Genomic DNA, 23,307 nt, shown 5'->3' with positions numbered 1-23,307 from the left:
GTAGCACCTTTAAGACCAACTAAGTTAGTTCTTGGTATGAGCTTTCGTGTGCAAGCACACTTCTTCAGATACTGAAGAAGTGTGCTTGCACACGAAAGCTCATACCAAGAACTAACTTAGTTGGTCTTAAAGGTGCTACTGGAAGCATTTTTCTAGTGTTAATAAATTTGTGAGCAAGTCATTCATAGCCTGTGAAAACTTCCACCCCATCGTAAATTGATAATAATGCCACTTTCGGTTAGCTTTAACCCAGGGACTTCTGTTATCTCCTTAAACACCCTTTGCCAGAAAAATTGTACATTTTTACAATTTCCCCATTGTCATTGTGTTTCTTTACCATCGAAAAGAACGGCACTTGCAATGACCCTTACTAAACGCTTGGGTTTCATAAATGTTAGGATTTAATTAGAGTCAAATCTGAAAAGTAGGCACACCCAAGTGTGTACTAGGGGTAGTAGGGGTAGAAGTGTTCTTGACCCACTGATAAGAATCAGTAATTAGCATGCATAAACACAAATTAAATTAGGCAGATTTCTGAAGTTGTGTACAGTGGTACCTCGGGTTACAACCACCTTGGGTTACAACCACCTCGGGTTACAAACACTTCGGGTTACAGACTCCGCTAACCCGGAAGTACTACCTCGGGTTAAGAACTTTACCTCAGGATGAGAACAGAAATTGCACGCCAGCAGCAGTGGGAGGCCCCATTAGCTAAAGTGATACCTCAGGTTAAGAACGGTTTCAGCTTAAGAACGGACCTCCGGAACGAATTAAGTTCGTAACCAGAGGTACCACTGTATTAGGACAGTAATCCTAGCCAATCAACAAGTTTTAACTCAGTTCTGGGGCTGTCACGATCTCTTGCACGCCTCCAAGATGGCGCAACAGGACCAGGGGGAGGAGGAGAAACCCATGCGGGAAATGCACATCCACCAACTTTGCCTGAACGTCTGTGTTGGGGAAAGTGGAGACAGGCTCAGCCAAAGTGCTGGAGCAGCTCATGGGCCAGACTCCTGTTTTCTCAAAAGCTGGATACACAGCCAGGTCCTTTGGGATCAGGAGAAATGAGAAGATAGCCATTCACTGCACTATATGCTGGGGGCCAAAGCTGAGGAGATCTTAGAGAAAGGGCTGAAGGTGCGAGAATACGAGCTGAGGAGGAATAACTCTTCTGACACCGGCAACTTTGGCTTCGGAATCCAGGAGCATGTTGATCTAGGGATGTAATACGATCCAAGTGTTGGTTCTGGGCAGGCCAGGCTTCAGCCTTGCTGACAAGAAGCACCAAACTGGTGGCATTGGGGTCCAGCACCGAATCAGCAAGGAGGAAGCCATGCGTTGGTTCCAGCAGAAGTATGATGACATCATCCTTCCTGGTAAATGAAAAGTTTCCAGTATAAAAAAGCAAATAATTTTTCCCAATATAAAAAAGTGTTAACTCGAAAGACTAATTTCCTCCTGAAGGAACCGCCTGTGGGGATAGACCATTTAACGTTCAAAGCATTGAAAGGGCTAAGTGTGAATAGGTATGAAAAGCTAATCTCCTGTGAGGTAATGAGCTTTAGCACATCAAAGGAGGGAACTTCCCCTGGGTTATGAGACAAGGATTTTGGCTAGGGGGAGAAGCTGTGGGGTTAGGGTTGGAGTGATGTAACCAGAAAGTTGTATTGCGCTCTGCAGAGAAAAAATGGTGCTGGGCTTATTGTTGCTGCTGCTATAAGCTGGTGTGCTTTTGGGTACTGCTGCTGTATGATGCTCCATAAGCAGGCTCAGCTTGTATACATGTGTAAATAAACCAAATATCATGAAGACACCACAGTCGCCATTGTGCCTAATCTTCCAAAGGAAACACAAATCCTGGGTGAGTGCCTGGAACCCTCAAAGTCTTACGCACTGATTGGGGTGGCGTTTAACAATGCGTTGTGAAATAATGTAATAACGGTGCAATTAATGGTGCAAAATTCTGCCACACGGGACCATGAGACTACAGTGGTACCTCGGGTTAAGAACTTAATTCATTCTGGTGGTCTGTTCTTAACCTGAAATGGTTCTTAACCTGAGGTACCACTTTAGCTAATGGGGCCTCCCGCTGCCATTGCCACTGCGCCGCCAGCACGCAATTTCTGTTCTCATCCTGAAGCAAAGTTCTTAACCCGAGGTACTATTTCTGGGTTAGCGGAGTCTGTAACCTGAAGTGTCTGTAACCTGAAGCGTCTGTAACCCGAGGTACCACTGTAATGGCATTTTTTGGGTTGGAAGCCGAAATGCAGCAGAACGGAAACAGTGCTGCATGCAGTGAACACAGCCTGGAAAGGAAATAAACGCCTCCTCACATCCCTAGTTGCCCAGAGAGCCAGCAAACAAACACAGGAGTTCCACTAAAGGCTGGCAGTCGTGAGGGCAGGTGTTGCCAGTGCCTAAAGTATTATAATGAAGGTTCCTGGCAGATATCTCTTGGGAGGGACAGCACCACTTGGAGAAGAACTACAGAAAACATATTCAATCTGGTTGTCACCCACCCAGCAAGCAATGGGAACTCAGAGATGGGTGATAGGAACACAGCAAGCTGCCTTATATGAATCAGGCCACTGCTCCATCTAGCTCAGCATTGTTCTCACCTGGAGTAGCCAACGTGGTGCCCTCCAGCTGTTCTAGGCCTTCAACTCCCATTAGCTCAAGCCAGCATAGTCAATGGCCAAGAGTGATGGGTGGTGAGATCCAACAACATCTGAAGGGCACCATATTGGCTGTCCCTTGTCTACACTGACCAGCAGCAGCTGGGGACACAGGAGTCTTTTCCAACCCTCTCTGGGGATGTCAGAGATGGAATTCAGGACCTTCTGCATGTAACGTATGTGTTCTGTTGCTGAGCACATCACCCTCACAGCTTGGACGATGACCTCAACTGCTGGGCAGAATCCATGGGGTTATCTATAATAAGTACTGATGCAAAATGTGCAGTTCCATTTTCAAAGCCTGCTTTCACAACATGTCCCAGCTTGCTGGGAAACATTCTTGGGAATCTGCATCCTGACCTTGAAGCTTCCAGGCTGTTATGGCTGAAGCACACCCAGGTCTGTGAAGGCTTCTGATAAGACCATTTCTGTTGCCCAGCCTCCATTCCTGAACAAAATTCCTGAGTCACTTGTTTAGTAGAAGGCTCCTGGGAAGCTCTGTTTTAATCAAGACTCCCCAAGTCCTTGATGTATCTTGAGTACATCTTGCTAACTACTTGCACTTCTGGGAATTCCATCCATCGAAATATCTAACCAAAAGGTCAGGTCACAAGACTTTGCTGGTTATGTGGTAAAACAACGATGAGAGCTTACTTCTCCTTTTTTTCTTTCTCTGGTGATTGGTCTTGTTAGGATGTTCTGGTGGGTCACAAGCACGGACCTCCTCTGCCCTGTAACCACCATTATAAATTGGCCATATGGGACTCAGATATGGAAGCTGCACAGAATCCTGTTCAGGGTTCCAGCAGGCAGTCAGGTCCTATTCCAGGATACTCTGCATGCATGCCACATACTCAAAGCACATGGCTTCCCCCACATAATCCTGGGAACTGTTGTTTGTTAAGGGTGCCAGAAATTATAGCTCTTTGAGGTGCTAACTACAGTTCCCAAGATATTTTGGGGGGAAGTCATATGCTTTAAAGGTATGGTGTGTACCCAGTCAAGTGTTTGTTCCAATGCTCCATACCCGATTTCTATTGCACCCCTCCAACATTTCATGTCCACTGGGCATGCCCTGTACTCATTGAGCTGTTTCTGGTCTAGCGCAGTTGTGCTTCTAAAGATTTTTTTGGACTTCTGCAAACCCTGAAGTTCCCCCTAAGCCTACCAATGCCACCTTTTTGTTTATGTATAGTAGTTTTATCTGCATGAAGATCCACACACTCTCCTGAACTTTGATGTAGAAGGAATCAGGGCTTTTTTCCTGCCGTAACTTGCTGTAACTCTGTTCCAGCACCTCTCAGGTGGGCGTCATTGTCGTTATAAGAGAACAAGGGAGGCGTTCATAGTGAGGTCTGGCACCTGTTTTTCTAGCAAAATAGCACTGATAGGAATTATTTACAGTGGTACCTCGGGTTACATACGCTTCAGGTTACATACGCTTCAGGTTACAGACTCCACTAACCCAGAAATAGTACCTCAGGTTAAGAACTGTGCTTCAGGATGGGAACAGAAATCGTGCCCCGGTGGCGCAGTGGCAGCAGGAGGCCCCATTAGCAAAAGAGGTGCTTCAGGTTAAGAACAGTTTCAGGTTAAGAACAGACCTCCGGAACGAATTAAGTACTTAACCCAAGGTACCACTGTATTTAATACATTTGTTAGTCGCTTTATCTTGCCCAGAGCAACACAAAGCAACTTGCAACCAACCACAAATAAGAATAAGCATGGCATATTCATATTATTATTATTATTATTATTATTATTATTATTTCAAATTATATCCTGCCTTTTCCCCCAAAGGAGCTCAGGGCAGCAAACGTATTAGTACTTAAAAACATTTCAAAACCAGTTAAGGACATTCTAAAAACAGTTAGAAACCGTATTTTATTTTGTGAACTGCCCTGAGACCTCCAGGTATAGGGCAGTATATAAATTCAATAAATGATAATGATAATAGTGGTAATAATAATAATAATAATAATAATAATAATATATTTCCACCCATGATTTTAAAGTTGCCAGGAACAGTATCATTCAGCCATCAAATGCCCAGGTAAACAGATTTTTTTAAAAATTATTTATACATTTATTTAATTTTCAGATTTTGAAATTTACAATCATCAAGCAACCAAAACAAAAAGAGAATTCCATAAATTCCCATCAACTTCCCTCCTCCGCTTTGTGGGTCCTTACGTTAACAGGCATGTTTTTAAACACCTCCTCAAAGTCAATAATGAGGACAATATGGCATAATTACCAGGCAAAGCGTTCCACAGGTGGGGAATCTGCCACCAAAAAGCCCCTGTCATGGGTCAACACAACCAGGTGGTCTCCAGGGTCACCATCACCAACAGGGCCTTGCCTTGGGTCCATCTGTCAATCCGATTTTACAAATGCCTAATGAAATATGCTTGGCATTGCCATAAATCTCAAAGGCTTAGTTAGACAGCGCCAATAAGGCCCTGCCAGATCATTTCGGAGCATTTGTGATCACCACCGCAGTCATTATGAGAAATCTTACATTCATTGCATGCTCCTCTGCTCATTCACAGCAACCCGCAAAGAGTCTTTCTGAACGACGACAGTTCTCAGACGTCCAATTTCTGCAATGAACACGAATAAAAGCAAAAACGACGGATCCCGTATATTTCTTCAAAGCAGATCTCAGAGAGCAAACGCACATCTTTTCTTGACATCAAGCTGAGCTGGGCACTTGTAGAAGGAGCTGAAACCGGTGTGCAGGTGTCAAGAGCGGTAGCTGAAACGAGATAAGGAGCCTGAGGAGATGTGGGAATCCCCACCATCTCGGGAGAATCAAAGGCACTCAATGCCTTTGTTACAAAGGGAGGAAATGAATCAAACCAGAATCGGTCTTTGAGTCATTTTCCAGTGATAAGAAAGCTTTTAATCACGGGCGCTGTAGCAAAGTAATAAGTGCTGGAAGCCTGCCAAGCCAGCCTATCAGCAGAAGCTGTATCTCAGAGCACGATTCAACTCCTCCATCGCCCTGTCCTTGACCCACTTGAGATCTCTGTACCAGGCTGTGGCTTCATGTGTAATTTGGTTCTTTTCGTGTTGCTCTGCACTAGCGCTGCCGCCTTCAGAAGAAGGGGAAAACCTGGCCAGGTTCCAAAGAATGCAGTTAATGGTAGCATGCCGGTCAGAAAATTCAACAGATGAAGCTTCCCCGGCGTACTTTATCTCCATGCCTTACCAGAAGAAAGCTGGCAACCATACCAAGCACATGGGTGGGGGTGTAGACACAAACATACACACACAACCAGGTAGTGCCAGGTGCTGCCCAGGTATTTTTAGGGGGGGAAATGTGAGTGTGTGTGTGTATATATATATATATAGTAATTTGTGAGTTTGGACCTGTCAAGCCAAAAGTCGTGTGAAGTCAAGCCAAAGTCACATTTTGGTCCGCCATCTTGATTCAAAATGGCTCCCTAGAATACATGGGGCACAAAGCACATTTATAGTTACACAAAATACAAACCAACAAGTGCTCATAACCCCATGTCAAATATTATACCATAGCAACAACCTGTAACTCACTGTACCTATATCTATCTATCTATCTATCTATCTATCTATCTATCATTTCATAAGATGTATACACTGCTTGATTGTAGAAAACCTCAATACCTCAATTACTATCTGTCAGGGCTGCCTCAAGTCTCAGCTCACAAAAGACCAACGCCTATCTCTTCTTATATACAAAAGTGTTTATTGCAGATCTCGGGTCGTCGTCATCACTCATCTTTTCTTCTGCCTCCTCCCCCTCGCTCTCTGTTTCCTCCCTTGCCCTTGCCTCTGCTCCTGAACCCCTGACAAGGTATTTAGTTATTTATGTTATTTTTGTGCTGTGCTTGTCATTTATATGAATGATAGTGTCAGGGGTTCAGGGACAGAGGCACAGGGTAGGCAGGAGATGGAGAGCGATGGGGATGAATCCCAGGACAGCGAGGAAGAGGATGACAATGACTCTAGAGATTCCATGAGTCTTTCCAGCGAATCAGAGGATTCCCAGAAGGGGGCGCCGGTGGTCAAGGCCAGGGGAGCCCCAGGGGGGACTTGTCAGGAGCAGGGGGCCAGCGGGGGATCCCAAAGTGGCAGCTGGGCGTCAGGACCAGCCTCCCCGCCAGAGTGCAGCGAAGGGGGTGGAGGTTCCAGTGTATCAGGGGAGGCGGCTCCGGCAGTAGAGAAAGGAGGGAGGTCGGAGCAAGCCACCCTCCCGGAAGGGGAGGGGAGTAGTGAAGGGAGTAGCGTAGCTGTCAAAAGGAAAGTTAGAGGTTGGGGGCGCGCGCCAAGTTCAAATGTAGAGGCGCGCGGAAGTACAGGGAGCCCGGAGGAGGGGCCAGGTCCCAAAGCCCGCAGGAGGGGGCAAGAGCAGTCTGATTCCGCGTCGGAGGAATCCAGGAGGGGCGAAACCCCAGCGGGCAGAAAGACCCTGCGGAAAAGGAAAGAGAGAAAGAGGTGGAGCAGCGCAAGCCTCTTAAACTGGTGCAGGGCGGGGACAGATTCAGAAGGGACTTCAGCGGTCTAAGCCTAGCAGACGTAGGGCTGCGCGCCTCAGATCTGAAGCAAACAATGAACTGCAATAAACACGTTTGTATATAAGAAAAGAAAGGCGTTGGTCTTTTGTGAGCTGAGACTTGAGGCAGCCCTGACAGTAAGTCCCTTCTCCGAAAAACTGCAAAAAAATTTTTTTTGCAAAGCTCACAAAGTTTGGCAGACATGACTACTGAGGAGCAGATAACGACCCTGCAAAACGCAGTCGCTGAACTCTCCGTTGCAGTACGGGTCTCTCAGAAGACAGTTGCCGAAGCAGAAGCGCGATGCCAGGATCTGCAAGCCAGGTGGGATCAGGCGTGCAAACAGGGGTTCCCGGGGTCCAGATCAGAGGGAATCGCTCTGGGACGAAGGGGGGGCAATTTAGTAGCCCACTTCGATGGGAACCTGAAGCATTATCCCAACTTCAGAGCAGACGTCCTATACGCGCTGCATTTGCTTCGAAAAGACTTCAAAGATGAGGAGGAGAAAGTAGGCTTTATTGTGTCCCACTTGCATGGGGAAGCTAGAACCTGGTTACGCAATTTGTGGCGCGAAGATGGTCTTGCCCGCAGGGACTCTGACGAATTTATCAAAGCCATGGACGCTTGCTTCCAATCTACCGTTGACGTTGATGTGGCGCGCCAGGAGATGCATGGATTGCGGCAGGGCAAGGCTACAGTGCGTCAGTACCATTCTCGCTTTTTTGCATTGCTGAATGTGCTGGGCTGGGAAAAAGACTCCCTGGCAGTGAGAGACTTGTTTTGGGAGGGGCTTCATGGCTCAGTAAAAGATGAGCTGGCTAGGGGAGACAGACCTCAAACCCTAGCAGACGTCGTCCAGAGGGCACTCACGATAGGGGTGCGTCACGAAGAACGCCCTTGGCACAGTGAGGAGGGGCGTCACGTCCGCCCACCAGCTAGAGCGCCTCCTTTTCTTCTTCCCAGGGACCTGGGACGTACAAATCCCTCGCCTATGCTGAAGGGAGGGGAGGAGCCAATGGAGCTGGGTCGTGCAAAGGCTCAGTCAGCTGCCGGAGCCTCAGCGTCCGGAGCAGTCAAGGCGAAGCCTCCTAGAGGGACCAGGAAGTGTTACATCTGTGACAGCCCACAGCACATGGCTAAAGAGTGTCCCCAGAGGCTCCAGAAGCACACTGCAGCCTTAGCAACAGTAACAGGGGAAGAGTTCCAAGGAGAACAGTTTCAGGGAAACGAGAATGCCTGGATGGAAGCAGAGATGCTGGGGCTCCACCAGGCAAGTCAGTGAAGCAGTCCCCAGCGCTTTTGCAGCCTACAGACCCCTTACCACCCAAGCCAGTGGTGCAGCTCACTGCTACTCTCCAGCTACCTAATGGACTCACCCTGGAAGTCCCCATTACGATTGACTCAGGGAGCAACGCAGACTTCGTGGGGATGCAGTTCATCAAGCAGCATCGCATAGCGCTACTACCAGCCACGCTGCCTCTGAACGTCGTCACGGTAGATGGCAGAAAGTTGCTGGGTGGGCAAGTGGTACAACAGACGCCACCCATGCTGCTGAAAATTGGGAATCATCGCGAGGTCATCAGTTTCAATGTCACCCAACTGTCAGACACGCCTATAGTGTTAGGCATGAGTTGGCTGGATAGACACAGCCCATCATTAGCGTGGTACCAGCGGCAGCTCACCTTTGGCTCGTCCTACTGCGCACAACATTGCATCCAGACAGGCCAGGAGGAGGAGGGCCAGGAGGAAGGGCAGCAGTTGCATCTAGGCATGGTGCAGGCAGTGCCCCACAAGTACAAGGGGTTTTTGGAGGTCTTCTGTGAAAAGGAAGCTGACCAATTACCACCCCACCGGCCCTACGACTGTGCAATTGACCTCTTACCAGGGGCGACGCTGCCGACTGCGAAGCTGTATTCCATGTCTGAAGATGAAATGCAGGAACTCCGGGAGTTCATAGATCACAATTTGAAGCGGGGATTCATCCGAGAATCCAAGGCCGTGGGGGGCAGTCCTGTGTTTTTCGTGAAGAAGAAGGACACGCCCCAAAAAAGGCTCATTGTGGACTATAGGGCCATCAACTCGATGACAAAGCCCAAGGCCTTCCCCATGCCCAAGATTGACGACCTGCTCGCGACGGTGAGGAAGGGGAGGATCTTCACCAAGTTGGATCTACGCGGAGCATACAATCTAATACGCATGAGGGAAGGTGACGAGTGGAAGACGGCCATGTTCACGCCGCTGGGCACCTATGAATACAGAGTTATGCCGTTTGGTCTCCAAAATGGCTCCCACTGTTTCCAAGCATTCATGCACCACGTGCTAGCAGGACTCCTCTACAAGAAGTGTGTATGCTTCCTCAACGACATTCTGATCTTCTCAGAATCGCAGGAGACTCACGAGAGAGACGTAAAGGAGGTCCTGCAGAGGCTACGGGAGCACAGGCTCTACGCCAAACTGGAGAAGTGCCAGTTCGACGTGACGGAGGTGGATTTCCTCGGCTACCAGCTGTCCGACAAGGGACTAGCCATGGACAGCGCCAAAGTCCGCGCGGTGTTGGACTGGAATAGTCCGCGCAATCGGAAGGAGGTCCAGAGGTTCGTCGGTTTCGCCAACTTTTACCGCAAGTTCATCAGGGGTTTCGCGAAAGAGACGGCAGCTATCACGGACACCCTCAGTTCCAAGAAGAAAAAGTTCACCTGGACGGACCAGGCGGAGCAGTCCTTCAGGAGACTTAAGAGTCTCTTCGCGTCCGAAGACCAGCTGCTACACGTGAATCCCGGCAGGCCCATGCGGGTTGAGACTGACGCATCTGACAGAGCAGTGGGGGCCGTCCTCTTGCAGGAAGATCCGCAAGGGAACTGGAGGCCCTGCGCTTTCTATTCCCGGAAGCTCAGCAAGTCGGAACAGAACTACACCATCTGGGACAGGGAGTTGTTGGCCATCCACGCGGCTTTCAAGGCGTGGCGGCACTTCCTTATCGGAGCCAAGCACACCGTGCAGGTCTGCACGGACCACAAGAACCTAGAGTATTGGCGCACGGCGAAGCTCCAGAGCCAGAGGCACATGAGATGGGCGGAGTTCTTTGCGGATTTCGATTTCCGGATAGAGTATATCCCGGGAGACAACAACGTCATAGCGGATGCGCTCTCCAGGAAACCGCAGTATCTCGAGGAAGCGGCACCAGTGGCAGCCAGGCACATTTTCGCACCGCAAGCGTGGGCGTGCGCTTCCGCCGCCGTGTACCTGGACGCGGTACGACGCGCGCTACAGACGGATCCGTTCGCACAATCCAAGATGGAGGAGGTGCGAAGAGGGACAGCAAAGGACGGCGAATTCCAGATACGCGACGGTCTGCTGACCCGCAAAGGTGCTCTCTACGTGCCCGGAGACGATCTCCGCGCGAAGGTTTTACAGCAGTTACACGACGCACCCAGCGCGGGTCACTTCGGCAAAGAAAAGACGGCGGACTTAGTAGCCAGAGACTTTTGGTGGCCCCAGATGCGGGGAGAGGTCGCGGATTACGTCGCCAGGTGTGACATTTGTCAGAGGTCCAAGCCAGTGCACAAGAAGCCAGCGGGATTGCTGGAACCGCTGGAGACGCCACTACAGCCGTGGGAACGGGTGGCCCTGGACTTTGTTACTGATCTGCCCAGTTCGCGGGGCAAGACGGCGGTGCTTGTGGTTGTAGACCTGTTCACCAAGATGGCGCACTTCATTCCTTGCGCGAAGGTGGCAACAGCGGAACAGACCGCCAAGCTGTTCATAGACCACGTGTTCCGGGTGCACGGCTTACCGCGGTCCATCCTGTCCGACCAGGGTCGCCAATTCATTTCCAGTTTCTGGCAGAAGCTCCTGGGCATCCTGAATGTCAAGATCAACTTAGCGTCGGCGAGACACCCGCAAACCAACGGCCAAGCGGAGAGGGTCAACGCCATCATGCAGCAGTACCTGCGATGTTACGCCAATCAAAAGCCTGCAACTTGGGTGGACTACTTGCCGATGGCCGAGTTTGCCTACAACAACACGAAGCACGCGTCAACGGGGGTGACACCGTTCTTCGCCAACAATGGGCGACATCCCAGAACCTTCCCGGCGTTGGAGACAACGACGCAGGGGGAGTCGCAGGGAGCTGAGCATTTAGCAGCAGAATTGCAGGAGGTCCACGAGGAGCTACGACGGCACTTGGAACTAGCTAAACACGCCTACAAAGTGCAGGCAGACAGGCACAGGAGGGCAGGAGAAGACATCCAGGTGGGGGACTGGGTATGGTTAGCAGCCCAGGCGGTGCCGGCCAAGTCGTTAGCTAAGAAGAAGCTAGGACACAAACAGCTAGGGCCATACCAAGTTGAGGGCAGGATCAATCCCGTAGCTTTTCGGTTGACCCTCCCAGAAGGTTCCCGAATGCACCCGGTCTTTCATAGGTCGGTGCTTACACCCTACAAGGCCCCACACAGATTTCAGGAGCCAGGGACGGCACCAGACCCACGTAGAGAATCACCAGGGGGGGGGAGTCACCGAGGACCCCGACACTCAACGAGGTCACGGAAATTCTGGACTCGAGATGGGGGGAGGAGGGAGTGGAATACCTCCTCGCCAGGGAAGGTACCCCGGCCAGCGCCAACAGTTGGGTGCCAGATTATGCTCTGGAGGAACCTCTTCTTAAAGACGAGTTCCATGCACTCTTCCCACACAGGCCCATGCCAGAGGAGTATTTTGACGACTGGCTTTTTACGCCCACACTTTCAGGCAGCACCTTCCGGGGGTTCTCCTCCGCAGAGGAGACCACGCCGGAATCGAGCCCTCCAAGGGGATCGTGCTCGGGGGTGAACACGGACCGCTCTTATTGGTGGGACGATCAACCAGAAGTGGGGTGGCGAAGGGGGCCTTGGCAAGCAGCATCGCCTGAAGTAACAGGGGGAGGGAAGGGTTTGGAAGTGTTGGGGGAGGACCCCGGTTTCGAGCACGCATACACTGAACTGGAAGCAGAGGAGATCGACGTCGATGAACTGTATCCAGCGTCTACCCCCGCTACAACGGAGCTCCCGGAACCTGCGCCCGAGCAGCGGGAGGGGGGAAGGGGGGGCTTCGAGGGGGGGATGGATGTCAGGGGTTCAGGGACAGAGGCACAGGGTAGGCAGGAGATGGAGAGCGATGGGGATGAATCCCAGGACAGCGAGGAAGAGGATGACAATGACTCTAGAGATTCCATGAGTCTTTCCAGCGAATCAGAGGATTCCCAGAAGGGGGCGCCGGTGGTCAAGGCCAGGGGAGCCCCAGGGGGGACTTGTCAGGAGCAGGGGGCCAGCGGGGGATCCCAAAGTGGCAGCTGGGCGTCAGGACCAGCCTCCCCGCCAGAGTGCAGCGAAGGGGGTGGAGGTTCCAGTGTATCAGGGGAGGCGGCTCCGGCAGTAGAGAAAGGAGGGAGGTCGGAGCAAGCCACCCTCCCGGAAGGGGAGGGGAGTAGTGAAGGGAGTAGCGTAGCTGTCAAAAGGAAAGTTAGAGGTTGGGGGCGCGCGCCAAGTTCAAATGTAGAGGCGCGCGGAAGTACAGGGAGCCCGGAGGAGGGGCCAGGTCCCAAAGCCCGCAGGAGGGGGCAAGAGCAGTCTGATTCCGCGTCGGAGGAATCCAGGAGGGGCGAAACCCCAGCGGGCAGAAAGACCCTGCGGAAAAGGAAAGAGAGAAAGAGGTGGAGCAGCGCAAGCCTCTTAAACTGGTGCAGGGCGGGGACAGATTCAGAAGGGACTTCAGCGGTCTAAGCCTAGCAGACGTAGGGCTGCGCGCCTCGGATCTGAAGCAAACAATGAACTGCAATAAACACGTTTGTATATAAGAAAAGAAAGGCGTTGGTCTTTTGTGAGCTGAGACTTGAGGCAGCCCTGACACACGGGTATCATGAATTTAATTGGGGTCAACTAATACATAAATAGCAACATGCTATTATTAATTTATTTGATAGGGTGTTAGTCATTTGTTCTGTTTTTTATTTATTTACAATCTTACAAAGTTTCATTCATTTCACAGCACACCACAACAAAGTTTTTAATGAGCTGGCGGTTTATAAATAAATAAGACGACGGTGATGATTAACAACAAGAACAACAACAACAATTCAGTTTATATCTCCATTCCTATCACTGCCTTCACTTCAAGACAATTGTCCAGAATACCAGGGCTACACAAAGTGCCAAGCAATTGCCAGACACGACTTTCTGCTGCCTCCACCATCACATTCTGGGCCCTGGCACTGCCTAGTGGGAGGTAAAGAGAACATTGTGGTCAATTCCCCAAAACTCAAGAAAGGGCGTCCAAGACCAGAGGTTTCTCTGTGGAACCAACATCAAAAGTTAAGAGCTGCTGATTCAGGAGAACAGGAAGGCTAGAAGAACAAGGAATGAGAGCAGGATTGGGACATCACAGTGGCAAACGCTCCCAGCATGTGAAATATTTGGCTTAGTTTTAGTTGGCTTTCCTTTCAGCGTCAATTTGGAATGCGGTGTGCCAACGAGCAACATCTAGGGCAAATTATTATTATGACTATTAAGCATTTCTCACATACTGTATTGGCCTGAATATAAGCCTCACTTTCCCCCCAAATTCCGACTGTGAAAAGTTAAAGTGCGGCTTATATTCACGACCTTACAGTATGCAGCCAGGAGCGTGGGGAGAACAGCACCAGGAACGCAGCAAAGCAGCACCCGCCATACGCGTAGTCTGCCGTTCTGTGGGAACCAGGGCTGTCTTAAGCCAGGAAGGGAGAGAGCAAGGAAGGGGAAAGGCCGTGGGCAACACAGCGCGGCTCCCCCCCCCCCCCCAGGAGCAGTGAGGAATGGAGCGGTTTAAATTTGGGGGGTTTTTTTCATTTTTTTTCTTTGCCCCCCTCCAATTTTTTTTTTTTTTATAGAATAATATTTATTAAAGTTTCAAAAGAAAAAAAAATCACATTAATAATAATAAAAAATTAACAATAAATAGAAAGATACAAAGTAGAAAAACAAAGAAGAAACAGTTAAAAACAATTTCATCTTTTCCTCACTTCTTTTACATTTACTTGTTTCCCGGACCTCCTCATATCTCCCTCTTTTGTATTCCAATTCAATTTGTTAATCCAACAATTCCTTTCCCTCCTTTTTAATCCTAATCCTTAATCTTGATATATTGTAACATTAGATTTTTACAAATTAAAAACCAATTTTTCCATATTCTTTTGTACCTATACAGCTAGAAACCACTTAACTTCAATCCAACATCATTCTAACATTCATTTATTTTGCAATATTTCTGTAAGTAGTCTTTAAATTTCTTCCAATCTTCTTCCACCGACTCTTCTCCCTGGTCACGGATTCTGCCAGTCATTTCTGCCAATTCCATATAGTCCATTAATTTCATCTGCCATTCCTCCAGTGTGGGTAAATCTTGTGTCTTCCAATGCTTTGCAATGAGTATTCTTGCTGCTGTTGTAGCATACATAAAGAAAGTTCTATCCTTTTTTAACACTGATTGGCCGACTATGCCCAGGAGAAAGGCCTCTGGTTTCTTCAAGAAGGTATATTTAAATACCTTTTTTAGTTCATTATATATCATCTCCCAGAAAGCCTTAATCTTTGGGCACGTCCACCAAAGGTGAAAAAATGTACCTTCAGTTTCTTTACATTTCCAACATTTATTATCAGGCACATGATAGATTTTTGCAAGCTTGACTGGGGTTATGTACCACCTGTATATCATTTTCATAATATTTTCTCTTAAGGCATTACATGCCGTAAATTTCATACCTGTGGTCCACAACTGTTCCCAGTCAGCAAACATAATATTATGTCCAACATCTTGTGCCCATTTAATCATAGCAGATTTCACCGTTTCATCCTGAGTATTCCATTTCAACAGCAAGTTATACATCTTTGACAAAATTTTAGTTTTAGGTTCTAACAGTTCTGTTTCTAATTTTGTTTTTTCCACCTGGAAGCCGATTTTCTTGTCCAAATTGTATGCCTCCATTATCTGGTAATAATGAAGCCAGTCTCGCACTTTGTTTTTTAGTTTTTCAAAACTCTGCAGTTTCAATCTATCTCCATCTTGTTCCAAAATTTCCCAATATTTCGGCCATTTGACCTCCATATTGAGCTTTTTCAAAGCTTTCGCTTCCATCGGTGACAGCCACCTTGGGGTTTTATTTTCCAATAAATCCTTATATCTTATCCAAACATTAAACAATGCTTTCCTGACAATATGGTTTTTAAATGCTTTATGGGCTTTGACCTTATCATACCACAGATATGCATGCCATCCAAATACATTGTTAAAACCTTCCAAATCCAAAATGTCAGTGTTTTCAAGAAGCAGCCATTCTTTCAACCAGCAAAAAGCTGCTGATTCATAATAAAGTTTGAGGTCTGGCAGGGCAAATCCACCTCTTTCCTTTGCATCTGTTAGTATTTTAAATTTTATTCTGGGCTTCTTGCCCTGCCAGACAAATCTAGAAATATCTCTCTGCCACCTCTTGAAACAGTCCATTTTGTCCACAATTTGCAATGTTTGAAACAAAAACAACATTCTAGGCAATACATTCATTTTAACCGCAGCAATACGGCCCAGCAGTGAAAGCTTCAAGTTTGACCAATGCCCCCCTCCAATTTTAAAGGTGCGGCTTATATTCGGGTGCAGCTTGAAATTGAGTAAATAAATTATGGTGTTTCAGGTTAGGAACATAGGGAACCATTGCTCAATATTGTCTGCAATGACTCTCTCGAGGGGTTTGGACAGGTAGGCACACCATGAACGTATAGACTACAGGCACTGTGCAGCTCATAATTTGTGGGCTATGAGATCTTTCTGGGACCTGCTGGCAGTCATAGCTTGAGCTCAGTTATTTATTTATTTAAAAGCATTGCCAAACCGCTTCATATTTTTTTTTAAATAAAAAAATATTTAAGAGGCATCCAAGAACACAACATGGAAAAAACAACACAACTGTTTCCTAACAACAGAGATACAAACGTCACCCCAACGGTCTTTCAAAATCAGATTAAAAACAAAAAGTTCCGTGAAAACAGGGCCCAATCTTATGAGTCAGGGGAAAGCCTGGGCAAAGAAGTTACCGTATTTTTTGCTCTATAAGACTCACTTTTTCCGTCCTAAAAAGTAAGGGGAAATGTGTGTGCGTCTTATGGAGCGAATGCAGGCTACGCAGCTATCCCAGAAGCCAGAACAGCAAGAGGGATCGCTGCTTTCGCTGCGCAGCGATCCCTCTTGCTGTTCTGGCTTCTGGCATTCAGAATATTTTTTTTCTTGTTTTCCTCCTCCAAAAACTAGGTGCGTCTTATGGTCTGGTGCATCTTATAGAGCGAAAAATACGGTATGTCTTTGCAAGACTTCTGAAGCAACTGGTGAATGGTGCTTTGTGCACCAAGCGTGGGAAATCCTTTCTAGCTGAAGGACCATGTTTCCAGGTGGCATACATACCCTTCAACATTTCTCCAATGAAAATAGGGATGTCTCATTCGATAATGATAATTTTACTATTTATACCCCACACAGCATACTGGGCTGCCCCAGCAACTCTGGACGGCTTCCAACATATATAAAAACATTAAACATGGGGGGGGGGGGAGAGAACCCTTCCCTATACAGGATTGCCTTCAGACAGCTTCAGAAAACTCCATAACCTCCAACATTTCTCCAATGAAAATAGGAAATAGACATCCTAAGGAAAAGCAGGACATTCTAGGATCAAATCAGAAACCAGGATGGCTTCTCTAAATCAGGGACGTCCCTGGAAAATAGGGAGACTTGGAGGGTTTGTGGTGGGCAACGCTCTGGGTTGCAGGAGGAGGGGACACACTGGTAGCTATGGTAGGGGTGGCAAAAGTGTCCATGGACAGACAGACACACCTCCATCCTCAATCGAAACAAACAAGAGATGTTATCAGAGTTCAAGGCACATTCCAGCCAGGCAAGACCACCAGAGGAGGGTGCCGAGAACAGGTGTTTGCCTGGACAGAGGAACAAGGGCCACATAGAGCCCAGACACTGAGATCCAGCTCCAAGGGCCTTCTGGTGGCTCCCTCACTGCGAGAAGTGAAGTTACAGGGGACCTGGCAGAGGGCCTTCTCAGTAGTGGCACCAGCCCTGTGGATCGCCTTCCTGTCAGATGTCAATTATACGACTTCATGTAAATTTCTGAAGGTAGCCCTGTTTTAATGTTCAGTGTTTCATTATGTTTCTGTATATTCTGGAAGCTGCCCAGAGTGGCTGGGGCAACCCGCTCAGATGGGTGGGGTACAAATAATAAAACCGTCATTATTATTATTATTATTATTATTATTATTATTATTACCTGGAGGGCCTCATTTGGTCCCCAGTCCCCACCCGTGATTTACATACTGGGTTGGGCAGCCTAGCAATCCACAGCTCTAAAGCAAACAGCTTTCATCCATTCTGTGGACCTTGTTTGTTTTCCTTTACAATGCCTGCAGGCACTTGGCTGCAAAGTGTGCTAATCCATAAATCAGTTTGGGTGAGCAGCCATTGTCCTCCCTCTTTTCTGGCAGGTGGCAAACAAGGCAAATGTCGACACTCGCTGAGACTGACGCCTGAAGCCCGGGCTTTCACGTTCCTTTATAGTCAAGGCGGGCCCAGTGAAAATATTTTAAAACTGCTGGCGGACATAGACGGAGAGCCCTGTCGACGACGCAGGCAGGAAGTCACGTGGCGACTCCGAGGCAAGCGTCAATCTCTCCACCGCAGCCCTCCGTCTGCAGGATGGAGATAACTGATCCCAATCTACCTTGCAGGGTTACTCTGAGGTTTACAAGATAATGTATGCGAAATTCTGAGAATACTCGAAAGCATCTCAGTGGGGGATGGTCGTAGCTCCACGGTAGAGCATCTGCTTCATGCGCCGACAGCCCCAGTTTCAATCCCTGGCATCTTCATATAGGACTGGGAGAGACTCCTTATCCATGGGGAGCCTCTGTCAGTCAGTGTAGACAATACTGACCAATGGTCCATTTCAAACCTGCAAACCTTCTCACTTGGGACATCAATGGGGCGGAACTGACATGCCATCTCTGGAGGAGGAAAAAGAAGAAGAAGAAGAGTTTGGATTTGATATCCCGCTTTATCACTACCCGAAGGAGTCTCAAAGCGGCTAACATTCTCCTTTCCCTTCCTCCCCCACAACAAACGCTCTGTGAGGTGAGTGGGGCTGAGAGACTTCTGAGAAGTGGGACTGGCCCAAGGTCACCCAGCAGCTGCATGTGGAGGAGCAAAGATGTGAACCCGGTTCCCCAGATTATGAGTCTACCGCTCTTAACCACTACACCACGCTGGCTCTCTTAAACTTAAACTTAAACACATGTTGCAGAGTTCCCCACAAAATAGACCAGAGGCAATTGTACTTCATCCAGCAGAGCTTTACTGCTACTGAAAGCAAATGAGCATAATGGTCACAAATCCAATACATTCAGGATTGGCACTGTCCATAAGAAATCCAGTTGCAGCACTTACAATAAAACTTACAATGCTTATAATAAGACTTAAACTTAACACTATAGCACACAGAACACCAGATCAAAGAGACAGAAAGAGAAAGTAAAAGACCCAGGCCCCTCCTGGCCTCTTATTATATTCAGCATGACCTTGGCAGAAAGATAACAGAATTGATTTAAACCAGCTGCACTCAGCTTCTCAGAAGGAGTAACCAAAACAAGAAACGTCTGCCTGTTTCTTTCACATAGGAAACTTTCCAAACGTTCCAAAATACTCTTGAACCAAGCAGAAGGGGAAAGATCTCTACATATCAGATCAATACTTTCTGTACTAAGAAATGCAAGCTGACAGGAAGCAAAGGGGAGAAGGAGCATCTCTCCTCCGCTGGGCTCTGGCGTGTGAGGGGAGGTACGGACAGCCTCTGTAGGGAGATGACCCTTGCAGCACCTGCCATGCCCGTGGCTCCTGCAGCAGGTGGGCCAGAGCTGCAGTCACTTGGCACTGGGCTTCAGCAACGACAGCCTCTCATCTTCCGCCCATTCTCCAGCAGTTGCTACGAGCCGCAAAAGGGCAGCAGTGGCCATGGAGAGGCTCAACACGTTCATCCTACTCCCAGAGCTCAACAGCTGTTCTGGAGGGGGAAAGCGGGACATTCCCAGATCCAAAGCTGGGAATGGTTTTGTGAATCCAGGACGTCCCGGTAAAATCTGGGCAGTTGTGGGAGTCTGCTGTTTTAGTATGGGTCAGACTCTTGCTTTCTCTCATGCTTTGGGAAGCTGGGGGAATGCAGGGCTCTTCCTTCGGGGCAGCCTCACGACCCAAACGCTGTGGGGCTGTGCTCAGATTAATCCCAAATAATCCCAAAGCAGGTGAGTAGGTTGCAGAGTGCTTCTCTTTCAACACTTGCTGTTGTTGTTCTTCTGCATTCCAGTAAGAGGATGCTGCCTCTGTTGAGCGCTGGAAGGAAAGGTAATAAAGGTAAAGGTACCCCTGCCCGTACGGGCCAGTCGTGTCCAACTCTAGGGTTCTGCGCCCATCTTACTTAAGAGGCCGGGGGCCAGCGCTGTCCAGAGACAATTCCGGGTCACGTGGCAAGCGTGACGAAGCTGCTCTGGCGAGCCAGCACCAGCGCAGCACACGGAAACTCCGTTTACCTTCCCGCTAGGTAAGCGGTACCTATTTATCTACTTGCACTTAGGAGTGCTTTCGAACTGCTAGGTGGGCAGGAGCTGGGAACGAAAGACGGGAGCTCACCCCGCCGTGGGGATTCGAACTGCCGACCATGCGATCGGCAAGTCCTAGGCACTGAGGTTTTACCCACAGTGCCACCCGCGTCCCTGCGGGAAGGAAAGGTGCCCTTGTATAAATACGGGACACAGAGGGGCAGCTGGAGGCTTTGACCCTCTTGGTCTCCGTTATCTCAGCAAGGTTCAGGTTGCAACCTGTCTGGCAGACAGGCTGCAGCTTGAAGAGCATTTCCTCCAGCCAGCCAAGCCGCAGCAAGAAAAAACCACACACTTCCTGGATCTGTTTCACTCTTACACCGCTGCCTCCTTGTCTCCTGCTGCAACCACTGTTGTGTCCAGCCTGGCTCAGAGTCTGGGAAGTGATCAGCCATGATCTGCAGGAAGGCTTTTGTGTAAAGGACCCCCTGACCGTTAGGTCCAGTCATGGACGACTCTGGGGTTGAAGTGCTCATCTCACTTTTATGTAGTCAGTCACTAATCCCCATCTATTTAAACTGAATTCATGTTCTTCCCCCCTGCCACCCCCAGATTATGTGAGTACAGAGGGAACATAGGAATTCAAATCTGATCAGTTTGGCTCAGTGCTGTCTACACTAACTGGCAATGGCTCTCTAGGTTTTTGCTGCAGAAATGTGGAGAGATGAATTTAAGGGCTGGGGGAAAGTGAGTAACAGAGAGAACAGAAATGGACAAACCCTTCTATTCCTATATGCAATTAGAAAAACAAGTGAAACCATTCAGACAAAAGCAGCAGAGTATAGATTCAACAAAAGAGACATGGTGGGTCCCGTAAACTGCCCAAGGTCAGGGAACAGAGGTACTCCTTCAGCACACAACAGAAGCTGCACAATAAAAGTGTTAGTTGCATCTCTGTAAGGAGGGAATCCCAAAATTTAGTGCCTGCTACAAAGAAAGTCTTCTCCCTTTATATACCTTTCCTTATACAAATGATTCAGTCCCCAATTAATTACCCCGATTAGGCCTTAACAATAGAGCAATCCTTCTTCTATATAGCTTTGACTCCTTTCCAACTGGTTTTGACGCTCTTCCAGCAAGTCTTGGTGCCTTTCCAACAGAAGCCAGCCCTCTGAGGGATGGCGCCATATTGTTTTGGACAAGCACAGATGGGCCTGGAATGCAGGCAGGCCGCATAGTGACCTTATCAGGAGCAAAACTTGCAATCACTTACCCAAACTTCCTAAATTAACCACTGGTTGGTAAAGCAGATCACTTCCTTTCAAGCTTTAAACTTCCTGCTTCTTCTCCAAGATAGTTAGTTCAAGCTAGTTACAGCATGAGCTAGGAAGAAGAAGAAGAAGAGTTTGGATTTGATCACTACCCAAAGGAGTCTCAAAGCAGCTAACATTCTCCTTTCCCTTCCTCCCCCACAACAAACACTCTGTGAGGTGAGTGAGGCTGAGAGACTTCAAAGTGTGACTAGCCCAAGGTCACCCAGCAGCTGCATGTGGAGGAGCGGAGACGCGAACCTGGTTCCCCAGATTACGAGACTACCGTCCTAACCACTACACCACACCGGCATGCAGGGTTGGCTGATGTCCAGTTTTCAGCATCGTGATACATCACCAGCTAAACATTGCAATACACTGATATATCACAATGTCTGAAACAAGGATGGAGCTCTGTAGAAGCATTGGCTGGCTTCACGGTTTTTCCCATATTGTGATTTTTGACACACACACATCATGATTCGCAATATATTGCCAGGTCAAAATGAGGAGTTGGGTTACAGCCAGCTAAGTTACAGCTTCCGGGTCATGTGGCGAGCATGACTAAGCCGCTTCTGGCGAACCAGAGCAGCGCACAGAAACACCTTCCCTATTTATCCACTTGCACTTTGATGTGCTTTCGAACTGCTAGGTGGGCAGGAACAGGGACCGAGCAACGGGAGCTCACCCCATTGCAGGGATTCGAACTGCCGACCTTCTGATCAGCAAGCCCTAGGCTCTGTGGTTTAGACCACAGCGCCACCCGCGTCCCGTACTCAGAGTAGACCCACTGAAATTATGAGAGATTAATCATGTTGATTAATACCCAAGTCTGCCTCTGACATGCCAGCTCCTATAGAGTTGCCATTTTCACCCATGCTGCTCCCTTACTCAGCAGGGATTTATCAGTTCAAGTTTCAACAACAAGCCAAAAACCAAGAACAAATAATCTTTGGCTAACTTCTCCTTTATTATCTTTTGAAAGAGCCACGTATGTTGAGGAGGAAGCTGCTCTAGCCTTCCGCACATGGCTCCCCCACCCGTCATTCCATCATGCCTAAAAATGCCTTTGGAGTATTGCTGGATTGCGACAGCCTTAACATCTGCTTTTCTGAAGCCAACCCATTTCACAAACTTGCTCACTAAAGACCAGCTGGTAGCAAGTCGCTGCTGGCAGCCTCTTGTGCAACTGGCTGGACAGAAATCTGTTCTAGGCATCTTGACCTCAGTAACACTTTGGCATGCAATGTTTGGGGTCCTGTTCAAAGCAGACATGTTTTGCCCAAAGTTCTGCTTGGCAAGAAGGGCCACAGCAGTGACTGGGGAAGTGGATAAGAATCTGAACTAGCTGAGTTCAGAATGACAGGGAATCTGAAATGACTTGATTCAGAACTGTCTCGTTCGTGCCAAGCTTTTTCGGAGAAATCTCAGGGAAAGTGCAGGGTTTTGCTGAGAGCTTTGCACCCTTCCAATTCTGCCCTGCCAGCCCTCCATTACTTTCCATCTACCTGGGACCCCAAATTTCCCCTTGATCCCATCCCCTCCTTGCCTCTGAAAACTGTACCCCCACAGGGATGGGAGAATATCATAGAATTCTAGAGTTGGAAGGGACCCTGAGGATCATCTAGTGCAGGGATGTCCAACAGGTCAATTGTGACCTACTGGTCGATCTCAGGTTCCTGGTTGGTTCCACCCCCCCCCCAAAAAAAAAGCTCAACAACTTTGGCTCTTCCTCCCCCAAAGAAGCTCAACAATTTTGGTCAATCCAATGGGTAGATCACTGCCAGGTTTTTTTATAGTGGGAGTAGATTACAGTCTCTTGGGAGTTGCCCATGCCTGATCTAGTGTAACCACCTGCAGTTCATGAATATGCTGCTTTCCCATACAGGGATCAAACCTGCAACACTGGTGTTATAAGTGTGGTCAATTTTTGCTTCTCTCTATTTCTCATTTTTTCCAGTCATAAATTCAGTTCTCCAATTTCCATATCAGTTTGCGAAAAAAAATAAGTCCTCATGAAAATTCACCAGAATTTTCCTGAATATTATACATTTTTTTACATGTTGTATTCAATCATAAGGGACGCGGGTGGCACTGTGGGTTAAACCACAAAGCCCAGGACTTGCCGATCAGA

General features: G+C 48.3%; 1 long non-coding RNA gene and 1 pseudogene across 2 annotated transcripts in view; both read left to right on the top strand.

Moving 5' to 3' along the window:
* Positions 1-830: 830 nt before the first annotated feature.
* LOC308462706 (large ribosomal subunit protein uL5 pseudogene) lies at positions 831-1,431 on the top strand (annotated as a pseudogene). The gene has a single exon. The product of its transcript is annotated as a large ribosomal subunit protein uL5 pseudogene (transcript).
* A 691-nt stretch (positions 1,432-2,122) lies between these two features.
* The window catches only part of LOC308462789, a 50,352-nt gene continuing 29,167 nt past the window's right edge, over positions 2,123-23,307 (top strand). Inside the window, exon 1 of the long non-coding RNA XR_013979357.1 lies at positions 2,123-2,158. This is a non-coding gene — a long non-coding RNA (uncharacterized lncRNA). The remainder of the gene's footprint in view (positions 2,159-23,307) is intronic.

The sequence above is a fragment of the Podarcis pityusensis genome (assembly GCF_964106645.2).
Source record: "Podarcis pityusensis genome assembly, chromosome: 14".
In the NCBI taxonomy this organism is placed as follows: domain Eukaryota; kingdom Metazoa; phylum Chordata; class Lepidosauria; order Squamata; family Lacertidae; genus Podarcis; species Podarcis pityusensis.
The sequence above is the reverse complement of the archived record's forward strand: the minus strand, read 5'-3'. Positions and strand labels throughout refer to the sequence as shown.